Source organism: Amphiura filiformis, chromosome 12 (genome assembly GCF_039555335.1).
Source record: "Amphiura filiformis chromosome 12, Afil_fr2py, whole genome shotgun sequence".
NCBI classification, from domain to species: Eukaryota; Metazoa; Echinodermata; class Ophiuroidea; order Amphilepidida; family Amphiuridae; genus Amphiura; species Amphiura filiformis.
Window position 1 is genome coordinate 65,740,023 of NC_092639.1, and position 12,361 is coordinate 65,752,383.

Genomic DNA, 12,361 nt, shown 5'->3' on the forward strand with positions numbered 1-12,361 from the left:
AAATGGTACGAAATCATACAAAATTGCATGTTTTTATCCCCTCAAATTGCAAAACTTTGACTTTTATTACAAATTTAGTACTAAACGATTAAGATTTAGCAGTGTTTCATTTAGCAAAACAGAATAACATTCCTTTAATCCCAGAAAATTAGTGCTGTATTTTCTGGAATAGGGAGTAATATCATTGAAGACAAAACCCCGTAATTTATGTCATCTTAATTAACTCACACAATTAATCAAATTTGCTTCATATTATTAATTTATTTAACCGAAATGATTGGCGGTCTAATCACTGCTATTGTTCGCCTGATTTATTTTCCTTCGTGGGGCACTATTGTGGGTGAAGACAATGGCGGTTATCATCAATTAATGTCCATTTATTTCATATGTATTTCAGAAATGTCTTATTCCATCTGCTTACAAATCGTCAGCCTGCTACGCTAATTGCCTAAGTCATTTTTACATGTTTCTCATTTGCAATTTTGATTTTCTGAGTAATAAACCCATAATTAATCAAATTTCCAGCCGCATTCTTCATTAACTTGTGGAATACCAAAAGAGATGTATTCCACAAGTTAATGAAATATGCGTCTGGAAGTTTGATTAATTATGGGTTTATTACTCATAAAATCAAAATTGCAAATGAGAAACATGTAAAAATTACTTAGGCAATTAGCGTAGCAGGCTGACGATATGCTTTATCATCTATAGCTTCACAGTATTCTATTTTAGTAATGTAAAGAGGGAATAAAAACCGGCCTATTTAATTAAACCTGTGCTCTCTTAATCAAGTTATGTTTTGCCACCGGGATGCATAATATAAATATATTAGGGTGATATTATAATTTTGAATGCACAAGGCATGTCGGCGTCTGCAAGCTAAACGACTTAAGGGTTCGTGTGCAGGTTAGTATTCGCACGATCTGATCCATCCAGACCGATATTGGAAATTCTGAATTGAAACAATGACACAAATTAGGAGCAGAGGTAATAGAAAACATACGAATATTTACATTTTGAATTGTTGCAATTTCCCAAACATATATAATATAGCGCACTAAATATAAAATATAATATCTTGATATCTTTAATAAAAAGAATTACTTAAATCCATAAACGCAAAAAGCGGGCTAATTTGCTAATTCGCGCTTTGAGATGTTCTAAGTAAACTAAATATAGGATATTTCAACGCCTCAATAAAAGATTATTAATGAAACCTGTGTCGGACATCCATTGTAACACGTGACACATAGTGCAGTTTGCTGCACACCAAACATGATTCGACCTTTGCAGTACTTAAACCTGGTTAACAGGAAATTACTCCAGCAAAATCAATCGATAAAGTCTAGCCCATCCTCCACATTGAATGGTGGACTGCACTTATGCCCAAATATGGCACTTGCCAATCAATAATCACCCACTTAAAATCCCCTGACTCGCTCCACTGACCAAAGTTATGGACAGATATGGGAGTTGTTTTTGATGTTATCTGTCATTTACATATCTACCAAAAAACGTTTCAAAACGTAAAAAGTGGCCAAAGTTTAAAAAATCTTTCCTGTGTGGCTTTTCACCCTTTTTTAAACTTGGTCCCATTTAGTAAAGTAGCATTAACATGAAGAATTAGTCCTAATTTTTACATGCAATAATGTGCTCTTATAGTTTAAGACTGTTCGAAAGCGGTGCAATATGACGTAGGCTATGTATTATCATTGCGTGTTCATAAAGAGTAGTAGAGTATTATATATAGTTAGCAAATTGACTGTGTGTCAACCTGCTATATATAGGCCCTACATCTGTACATAAGGCGCAGAATCGCACATGACGATGAAGAATTTAACAAAGTGAGTATTTGCTACTTTTTCTAAAATACATTATAACGTCTATACGGAAAAACTTCAATTACGCACGAACATTAATTCATTTGCTCTACAAAATAAACACTGACAACTAAGAAAATCAACAAGTAGCCTATTATAGATGACTTCGTATGGGTCTTTAGAAACTTTCATAAATGGGACCAAGTTTAAAAAAGGGTGAAAAGCCACACAGGAAAGATTGTTGAAACTTTGGCCACTTTTTACGTTTTGAAACGTTTTTTGGTAGATATTAATTCTTTTTTTGAGGTACAAAATATTGCGCGGTAAGTGGTTCTTTGTAGCCATGCGAGGCGAACTAGTTGGATATCCATATTTCGCGGTTAATGGTTCTTTGTAGCCCTGCGGGGCAAACTAGTTGGATATCCATAATTCGCGGTGAGTGGTTTTTTGAAGCTCCGAGGGGCAAACTAGTTGGATATCCATATTTCGCGGTTAGCGGTTCTTTGTAGCCCTTCGGGGCAAACTAGTTGGATATCCATATTTCGCGGTTAGCGGTTCTTTGTAGCCCTGCGGGGCAAACTAGTTGGATATCCATATTTCGCGGTTTGTGGTTTTAACGACCCGTGACCACCCCAATCAGCTGCATACCGCATCCTGCTATTTTAATTATCAAAATACTTTTTTTTTTTAATGCTATGGGGTAAAAGAATTATTTAAAAAAATAATAGCTGAACCCAATAGTTCAGCCAGGAACTGGAAACGACATATTGATGACTTTATATAGAGTGCATTCAATAAACCCAAGCGGAACGAGAGTTGCTAAGTAACCGCTATCCGAACCATAAACACACATGCATGATCAGAAAATTAGTGTTCAATATAGAGTGCATTCAATAAACCCAAGCGTAACGAGAGTTGCTAAGTAACCGCTATCCGAACCATAAACACACATGCATGATCAGAAAATGAGTGTTCAATTTCCTCATAGCATACCACGTTGTACACACGTCAGTCGAATTTGGCGGTGATGGTTTGTTAGCCCTCCAAGTTATATAACATCGTTCACTTTGTGTTGAACATTGTACGTGGGCCTCGCTGTAAACATAAAGATCAGTATAGACGAATCCAAGTAGCCAAGTCATGGTCAGGATTTGGTCGGACATCTTTGGGTAGCCGCTAGCACCAACCTGGTGCTTTGAGCGTCCAATTGTGCAAATAAAAGCCGCCTAACACCTAGAGAAGATGCAATGACGAGGAGGGTTAATAGAATAATAGCTAATAATATATATAATGGAGATAATTCCGCCGCATTCTATTCATAGACCGTACATAGTGCTTTTGTTCGCAAGTACATCAATGCATAGATACCGCGTGCAGTTAATCCGATTATTATGTCACTTCAACAGCGAATAGACCATGCTGTGTGTTTTGTCGAAGGGAACTGTATTGTGTTATTCTTTTGTCTGCCTGTGTTTTCGCGGAAGGTGTAAAACGGGTGATGGAATGCAGTTTAAAATTTCCGCCAAGGCCGAATCATTTCACATTTTGAGTGCATTGTAGCCGACGGCTACCCAACTAAAGGCTGCTAGTCAGGTGTAGGAATGCGTGAATTTAGATTCGTCTATACGCTGTAGAAGTGACGTAGTTAATCTGATTAACTACCATAGCAATAGATGAATACAATTTTGGCTATATGGCCCCATACTACACCGTTCATGCGGTACCGATGCATTGAACCATAGATGTCAAAGAAATGCTAATCACTCGAACCTCTAAGCACAGCTGTAAGATTAGTCTCTTTGAAAAGAGCGGTATTGTATTCAATCTATTATTATGATTGAAGACAGGTGATGAGTGCAACCTGCTGCAGTGCAGCGCGGTATATTCAAAAATTGTATTCATCTATTGCTATGGTAGTTAATCCGATTATGACGTCACTTCTACGGCGTATAATCAGTGTGATATCATTTCAAGAGGTCACTTCCCGATTAAGCTAAACAGCCTATGTGGAGGAATTGTATGCATGAGCAACCACATAAATGATAAAGTAATGAATACCCTCTATTGTTACTTTTACGACATTCGATTACATGGAGTTGCGACGAGGGCGCGAGATTTGATTTCTTAATATACTTAAGTTGCCCTTCAAAATGCCTAAAAATCATCAAGATATTCGAATACTGTCTAAAGTTATGTAAAATTGTGTAAAATTTGTATGATTTATCGCACATAATTTCTGCGTAGCGTGGAGAATCATTTACATAGGATTTTGGAGAAAAAATGTAATAATTTTAGGGAAATATAGAATGGTGGAAGAAACAAATGAAACATTTTCCTGGAATGTGTAGACCATACTGTTTCTGTTCCTATTGATTTCTATACTGAAATAATTCTTAAAATGAAGTTGTTGGATGATTTTAGTTGGCATTTCTAGAGTGTAAACATGTAGGCAGATAGTAGATCATTGTTGAGACGGCACTCTATTCACGAGATTTCTTTTCCAACGCCAAAATAGCACGAATTTTGGTGGTTTGCGAGTGAAGAGTGTCCGCACTATCGAATGACTACGTAACTGTTCAATAGGTTTTTGTAAATGGGCTAGTGTTAGTGGGTAAGATGTACGTCTCTTTTGCATTGTTAAGACAAGCCACGCGGTCTCTGCTAGGTCTTTCGATCATCGTACTATGCGTGTTTAGTCAAACGAGGATAATTTGTAAAGCAGATTGGTAATGGTGAGGATGTTGCCCTTTTTTGACGACTTCTGACTTTTGGTAAGCCCAAAAATAATCAATAAAATCGTGTTTAAGATATTTGCGGGGATATTTGGGCGCTACAACAATTTAGAAAATAAATGGGCACTTCTCGGTTGGATATTATAAGTATGATATATTTTCGATGGTAAAGTTTGTAGTTTTTATAAATGCAATTTATTAATATTATATAAAAAGCACATATAAATATATTGTAAGAGTATGGGATAATTTTGAAAATTAATAATTGCGAAACGCCGGCTGTAGAGATCAGCAATAAGTGTGTATTTCAGGAATTGCCGCGATTCCTGCAGTAGTTTTTATGAACAGAATACAATAGCGGATACAATAGCGAATTCAATAGAACTCTATTACGGGTAAATAAACCTCGTCGCGCTGCTAAATTTCACTTCTTATTTTTTCATTAACTAACCGTTATTTCATCAAGTAACCGTTATTTTTAAACTTTGGAAAACCTCGACCGAGGTTTTTAATCAGGGAGGTACGAACATTTGCAGATGCCCCACCTACCTAGTTTTTAGCCTACATGTAATGTAAACATATTCTTGATTGACAGCAAGTACAAAACATATCCGTGTTTGATGCTTTTTGATTTTTTGGGTCGGTCGTGTCTGGGCAAACAAACACTATTTTTGGCCTAATTAGCAGTGTATCAGGTGGAAATTACATGTCCGTGGGATTTTAGCCAAAAATCAATTTTACTTTAATTTTGTACATATAATTGTGTACGTTAAAATGTCCCAATTTTGCTTGGGCGTGCCCAGTTTATGACGTCATATTACGTGGGGTATGTTTGTACTTAGTTTGGTATCATTCGATTTTACACATAGCTATACATTTATGCCAAATATAACACTATATTTTGTTTATTATCGAAAAATACGGTATAGGGGTTGCAACAACAACCCGACGTAGTTCGTGTTACAACTAATGGCTAGTATCGCTCCTTGTGGAGACACACTTGGGTCTTGATGGGACCACGCACAAGCAAAATGCTTAAATCACAAAAGACAAAGGGAATAAAAGCCACTCCCAAAAAACACAATTGAAACGTGTGCAGAGCCTATAGTGTTAGAGTCTAATGCAGCTTTAAGGTTAACAATATGTCGTCATGACTAATTCCGCCAGCAGGTTGTAAACATTGCCAAATGATGTGCAACGTGTGCTTGTCAGTTACATTTTAAAGGATAACTATTTTATCTTAGAATATTATTGTTTGTTCATCACTTTTGCCATCAAAACTGTTGTAATTCTTAGCACATTTGTTATGAGATCGATGTTTTACGCCAAGACAATGGTACCACGTGTTATAATGGATGTCCGACACAGGTTTCAATAATAACCTCTTATTGTTGCGTTGATATATCCTATATTTGCTTGGGCCATCTTAATTAAATGTTTTATCTCAAAGCGCGCATTAGTAAATTCGCCCGCTTTTTGCGCGTTATGGATTTGAGTAAATTTCATTTTTCCCAGGTTTTTTTTTCAAATCTACCAACAAAATCTCACTTCTGACCTTGTCAGACGTCAAAATAGCCTAAATCATAAATCTCAAAAAAAAATCTTCATGTTGACCACAGTGAAACCTCCTTGAGATATGAAAAGGTGGTATATTATTGTCAAGAAGCTTGTCGCACAGATTTAAAAAAAATAAAGTAAAAAGTAAAAAAAAAACCTCTAAAAAACGTATTACGCATTAGGTTTTCAACTTGGAAAGGGCTTTGATCAATGGATGAGTCTGACACATCAAAATTCAACATTATTTCCAAATATCTTGTAGATTAATTGTATACATTCTGGACATTTCAAGAGTATCCAACGTTGCATTTGGAAGAGGCAGGTTTTTCAATACACATCAAAATAACTGATGGCTACCAATCATTATCATTACAGCCTGTAACGAACTAAGTGCTTGTTTATAATTCGTTATGAATTCGGCAGAGTGACGAATCGAGAAATTTGAGTAAATTGAGTTATTGTATGCTTATGATTATGTTTCAGGTGATCTTTTATTTCCACCAAAAATTAATGGTATATCTTACTCCCAGACGTAGATACTGAAATTTTGATTTGGACGAATCGCGCCTGAGTGCGATTAATGAATTTGACCAAAAGACGAATCGTATACTTAACTGTACAATTCAGGTTGATCTATAGCATTGCATAGCTGGAAACCCCGAATTTTCTATATTAAATGGCCTTTACTATTATATTTGATACCAATGGATAGCTATCGGTATCGTCTATCCAGTGATACCAATTTAAGTACAAACATTCCCCACATGATATCGCTATGGCTTAATAATGTGAGTGCGCCCTCGTGAAATCCCAAAAATTATACGCAAAATATAGGCCAATTTTGTTATTTCTGCTTTAAAATCATCAAGTTTTTACTAAATACTACAGGGATGACTATTTATAACTTATATATCAAATTTAAAGTCTACTGCCTTAGAACAACCAGTAATTTCTACGCAAAATTACCAAATCAAGAATGCGTGCTATGGTTTACACGTATAGTTGAATGCGTATTCAACCTCGTATACAACTGAATATATGAATACAAAAGCCACCCAAGTCCATACTTTGGCCAAATTGAGTTAAGCATGGGAAAGTGTTGCTATACATAGGCCTGTCATATGTATGAAAGAACAACTCAAATTCATCCTCTGTGTCTAATGAGCATGCGAAAAATAGCATGTATTAAAGAATCAACCCAAGTCCATGATTTGAGTCTTGTAACACATTGATTGAAATCCAGTATGTATAAAAGTCCACTTGTAACACATTCATTGCTGGAGAGTGACTTTTGAAAAAAAATTGGGTTTAATAAAGGAACGTGTGTGGTTTATATTACATGGCAGAATGCTTATCAACATTACACATACATGTGTGCTTTATTTTGTATTATCTTACTAGTGGTAATCTCATTCCAACGTTGTTGTCTTTGTATATGATTCAAAAAACCATCCAAAATTTAAAATGAACCCTACAAAGTCCCTGAAATGCTAATCGTCATACTTTATACAGTTTAATCTACTCATTTGCACGTAAAACTTACCATATTGACCAGGTAAATCTAACTTAAGGAATTAAAATGATACACAGGTTTTTCTCTCAAAATCACTTCCCATGGACTTGGGTGGGTTTTGTATTCATGTATTCAACTATTTGCGCAGTGGTAGAGACATTTTGGATTTAGCATAAAGCCGAATAGCTGTAAATACCCGTTTGGGGAGATGATATCGATTGTTTCAGAACATACAATTATTGCAAATAATTATACAATTATTGCAAATAATTCGTGCACATTCACTTCTATAAGATTTCACACCACCAAATAGAATTATATGGTTGTGTGCCCTTAATTTCACTTCTCATAATGCAATTTAAGCATTAAAATTAGCAGAAATTTGCATAATTTTAGCCAAATTTGGATTGGTCATGATTAGTAATATAGGTTTTCCCGTCCAATTTCAAACTTTGGTCGTTCAGTTTAGTATAAGTTTCATTCATTTTCGCGCGAAATTGAATGAACGCTTACATTCTCGATTTCAATTTAGCAAATGTGCAATCTATTTCATTAATACGCATTCAAAATTCTAAATAGTGCACCCAATTTCGCACATTGTGCAGCAAATTTCGCAAATTGTGCAGCCAAATTCACGTGGCCTTGAATTCAGAGCCTATTTGGAAATACAAATTCATATATGCGGAAACAAAATGGAAAAATGTTCAATCGAATTCGCAAAGTGCAGAATCAAATCCAGAAGTTCTTAAATATTTTACAATGGTTCAAATATAAAAATGCTATTTATCGTGTTTATATTGAACATTAGATAGGCCTACATGTATCGTCAACATTGTTCAAACAAGCACGTTGCTATATTAATTGTGAAGGGAAAACATATTTTTAAGTAATGTTTAAAATTGCCGTATGCATAGGCCTAGTAAAAAGAAAATGAATTATAACTAATTATAATATTCAAAAGCATTTTCCCGGTTTAGTTCAGAAGTGATGTATGTCCCATAGTTCAATCAAGCTCAGTGTAGTTAATCATAATTATGAAAATATAATGAAACTCTTCCTTTACGTTAATGCTACTTCTTCATACGATAGGTCTTTTTAAAATCTTCGTATTTTTAATTGTATAATATGTATCGTATAAGAATAAAAACTGAATGAACACAGTCAAAACAACATCCTGAAATTAAATAGCTAAGCATATTTTGCAGTCGACTTATAAACATATCCTTCACATCACAACCTATTTAATTGGACCCATTTCGTGTCCATTTCATTGTGTGAAAATCTGTACTATATATAGGCCTATAGTATAACATTTTATTAATTTTTATTCGGGGGGCACCGACCATGATTGGGGGGCACCGGGTCTGATTGGGGGCACAAGCCGTTTTTCGGCCATTTTCCTGTGGGATTTTTAAAATTTCAGATCGATTGGGGCACGTGCCACCCCGTGCCCCTATGACGCTACGCCACTGGATTAACTGACATGTTAAAGTGTTAATATTGCTAACACCCGAACGTGTTAAGCGATGTTTTAAACATATTTTAATGCATTCGTATTTGCAAGCATTAATGTGTTTATAAATGAACACTGTCAGACTGTACCTAAAGTATACTTCTCATTACAAGCATTACCCATTAAAACATGTGTGTTTATTCTGTGTTACATAGGGCTACTCACTTTTTTTCTGCTGCAACGTAGACGTAGGGCCTATAGGCCTATGTCAGTATACTTGAAAATGCGCATAATTTCAAATTGAATTTCTTTTCGCTAATTAGATTGTCAATGCATGAAATTGAAAATAGGATTAACAACGTTTCGCAGTCCCCCGTGCATCTTTGGCGAAATTGATTGCCTATTTCTTTAAATTAGACGTCTAATGGTGAAATTGAAACATTCGAGAACGAAATTGAATTCACAATAATGAATTGTTCTGATCATACATTAATTTGATTGAACTAAAATGAAATCAATTGCTCATAATGCGAAAAAGAAATCGGGATTCGTTGCGATCATTCAATCTTGCGCGAAAACGAATGACACTTTTATTAAATCAAACGCACAAGTTGCGAAATTGACCAGGAAAACCTATATATATTAATTCCTGCTAAAGCAATTTTAACGCCATAGAACTGTCCCGGGAGTTCAATTCCATTATGGCCTGTACACCATCCGCGATAATAAAAACGCGTAAAAAGGGTAGCTACTAGTATTCGTGGGTAGGCACGATACGCGCGTATCGTGTTTAGGGTGTCAAAAACATGAAATGAAATTTAGGGTATGAAATTTGATGCAAGGAATAAAATCCCTGTTTAGGATGTGAAAACAGGCACGTGTTACCTGTTTAGGGTATCGTTTTAGCTAAGGGTTAAATCCTTGTTTAGTGTGCTTTTCAAAAGTTGATTATCGCGGATGGTGTACAAGCCACAATGAGAGTGACCCCCGGGAGAACTGTTCACGTGATAGGCCTGTCCAAGTCAGGTAGAAAGAACCATACGCAAAAAAAATACCAACCACCTTTAATGGATGTTAATAACTATGCTATTTATATTATGCAGTTGAATGTCTTACATCACATGATAGTGTGTATTTTAGAATTACACGTGTGCGTCAGTGATGCTATTTGAGGCACTGTCATATCGCTGATGTGCTATGCTTTAACACCCAAGCACTCAGATAAATTGTCTGGTTTAAGTGCATTGTGGATTAGAAATAACTGCCTAGGAGAACACTTGCAATGAACAAGAAATAATTAAAAGGGATATATCAAGATTTCAACCGAGTGGTCTGCAAATTAGATGACATTTTCAACCATTTCTTTGAACAAGTTCATTTGGAATCTTGGATTCAACAGTAAACATGGTTTATTTTGAACAATTCCAGTGAAAAATGATGTTGACTACTCACCGTTTAGTGACGTTTCACCACCACACTCTAGTGGTTTCATCAGACTGAAGGAAGAAATCAGATTTCATCAGTCTAAAAGGAAGCAGTCAGATGTGATGAGTTGCCAGTCTGATGAAACCACTAATGTAGTGGTGAAACTAAAAATGTGAGTAGTCAACATCATCTTTCACTGGAATTGTTCAAAATGAACCATGTTTACAGAATTATCTGAACCAAGTCACTAGCATTTTGTTTAATTGTAATTTTGTGCCAACATAAAACTGACTTCTTAGGGCGCAATACAAAAGAAAAGAAATTTTTCAAGAGTGTATTTCTCTAACATATACTTATTTGTGAATTGTAATATTTCAAAATGTCAATCTTAGTGTGTTTTCTATGATTTTTTCCTAATTTGTGCCATTGTTTCAATTCAGAATTTCAAATGTCGGTCTGGACGGATCAGATCGTGCGAATACTAACCTACACACGAACCTTTTTAATTCGTTTAATTTGCAGACGCCGACAGGCCTTGTGCATACAAAATTATAATATCACTCTAGTCTATTTATTATATTATGCATCCCGGTGGCAAAACATAAACTTGATTAAGAGAGCACAGGTTTAATTAAATAGGCCGGTTTTTATTCCCTCTTTACATTACTAAAATAGAATACTGTACAGCTATAGGTTAAGCATATAAACAGATGGAACAAGAAATTTCTGAAAAATGGATATTAATTGATGATAAAGGGCATTATTCTTCACCACAATATTGCCCTACGAAGGAAAAATCAGACGAACAATAGCAGTGATTAGAACACCAATTATTTCGGTTAAATAAATTAATAATATGAAGCAAATTTGATTAATTATGTGATTTAAATTTGATTAAAGGTGAAGTTAATTAAGATGACATAAATTACGGGGTTTTGTCTTCAATGATATTACTCCCTATTCCAGAAAAATACAGCACTAATTTTCTGGGATTGAAGAAATATTATTCTGTTTTGTCAAATGAAACATTGCTAAATCTTAATCGTTTAGTTCTAATTTGTAATAAAAGTCAAATTTTGATATAGTTTTGCAATTTGAGTGATTTTGGAAAACATGCAATTTTGTATGATTTCTTACCATTTCAGTGACAAATTTAAAGAATAATAATAGAGTAATAAATGCTATGAATTTGCTCACAAATTTAATATTTTATGTTCACTTTTACAATTGGTTGTAAAAGATATTAGTAAAAATGTTTTAACTGTTTCATACTATGTTTCATTTGACAAAAATAGTGTTTTGATATTTTGTTTGTTATGTTCTAAGACTCTTAACAATAAAATGTAATGGTGGCTAACAACTTTGTTTTGGTCATCAGCAGCATTTTTATGTCCCTTGTCTCCCGACTATTTATAACCAGAGAAGATGTTAATTGTTAAAACATTTGAAGAAACTTTTCCATAATTTAGCAGAAAATTTTCAAAAACAACTGCATGAAACCTTTCTTTCTTTCTTTCTTTTTTTAAACCTCAAATGAAAACAACAATTTGGATTTTCGAAGAGCGAATACTTATTCGTTAATCTAAATTTATGTATAGTACGTAGATGATATGTCCAAGAGACCTTCAACATTGATTGTTTCTGTCGCCTTATAGCCACACCACCAAGTAAATACATGTAATAAATATCTTAGGCTTTCTCCGCGGTGTTTCTATATTAATTCTAGATGACCAATGTAGACTGGACCAAATTCAGATAATAATAATATAATAATAATTTATTCTTATACAGCGCATTACATCAAAGACCACAAGGCGCTTTAGAATAAAAACATGAGTACATAAAAACAAACTGCCCATTG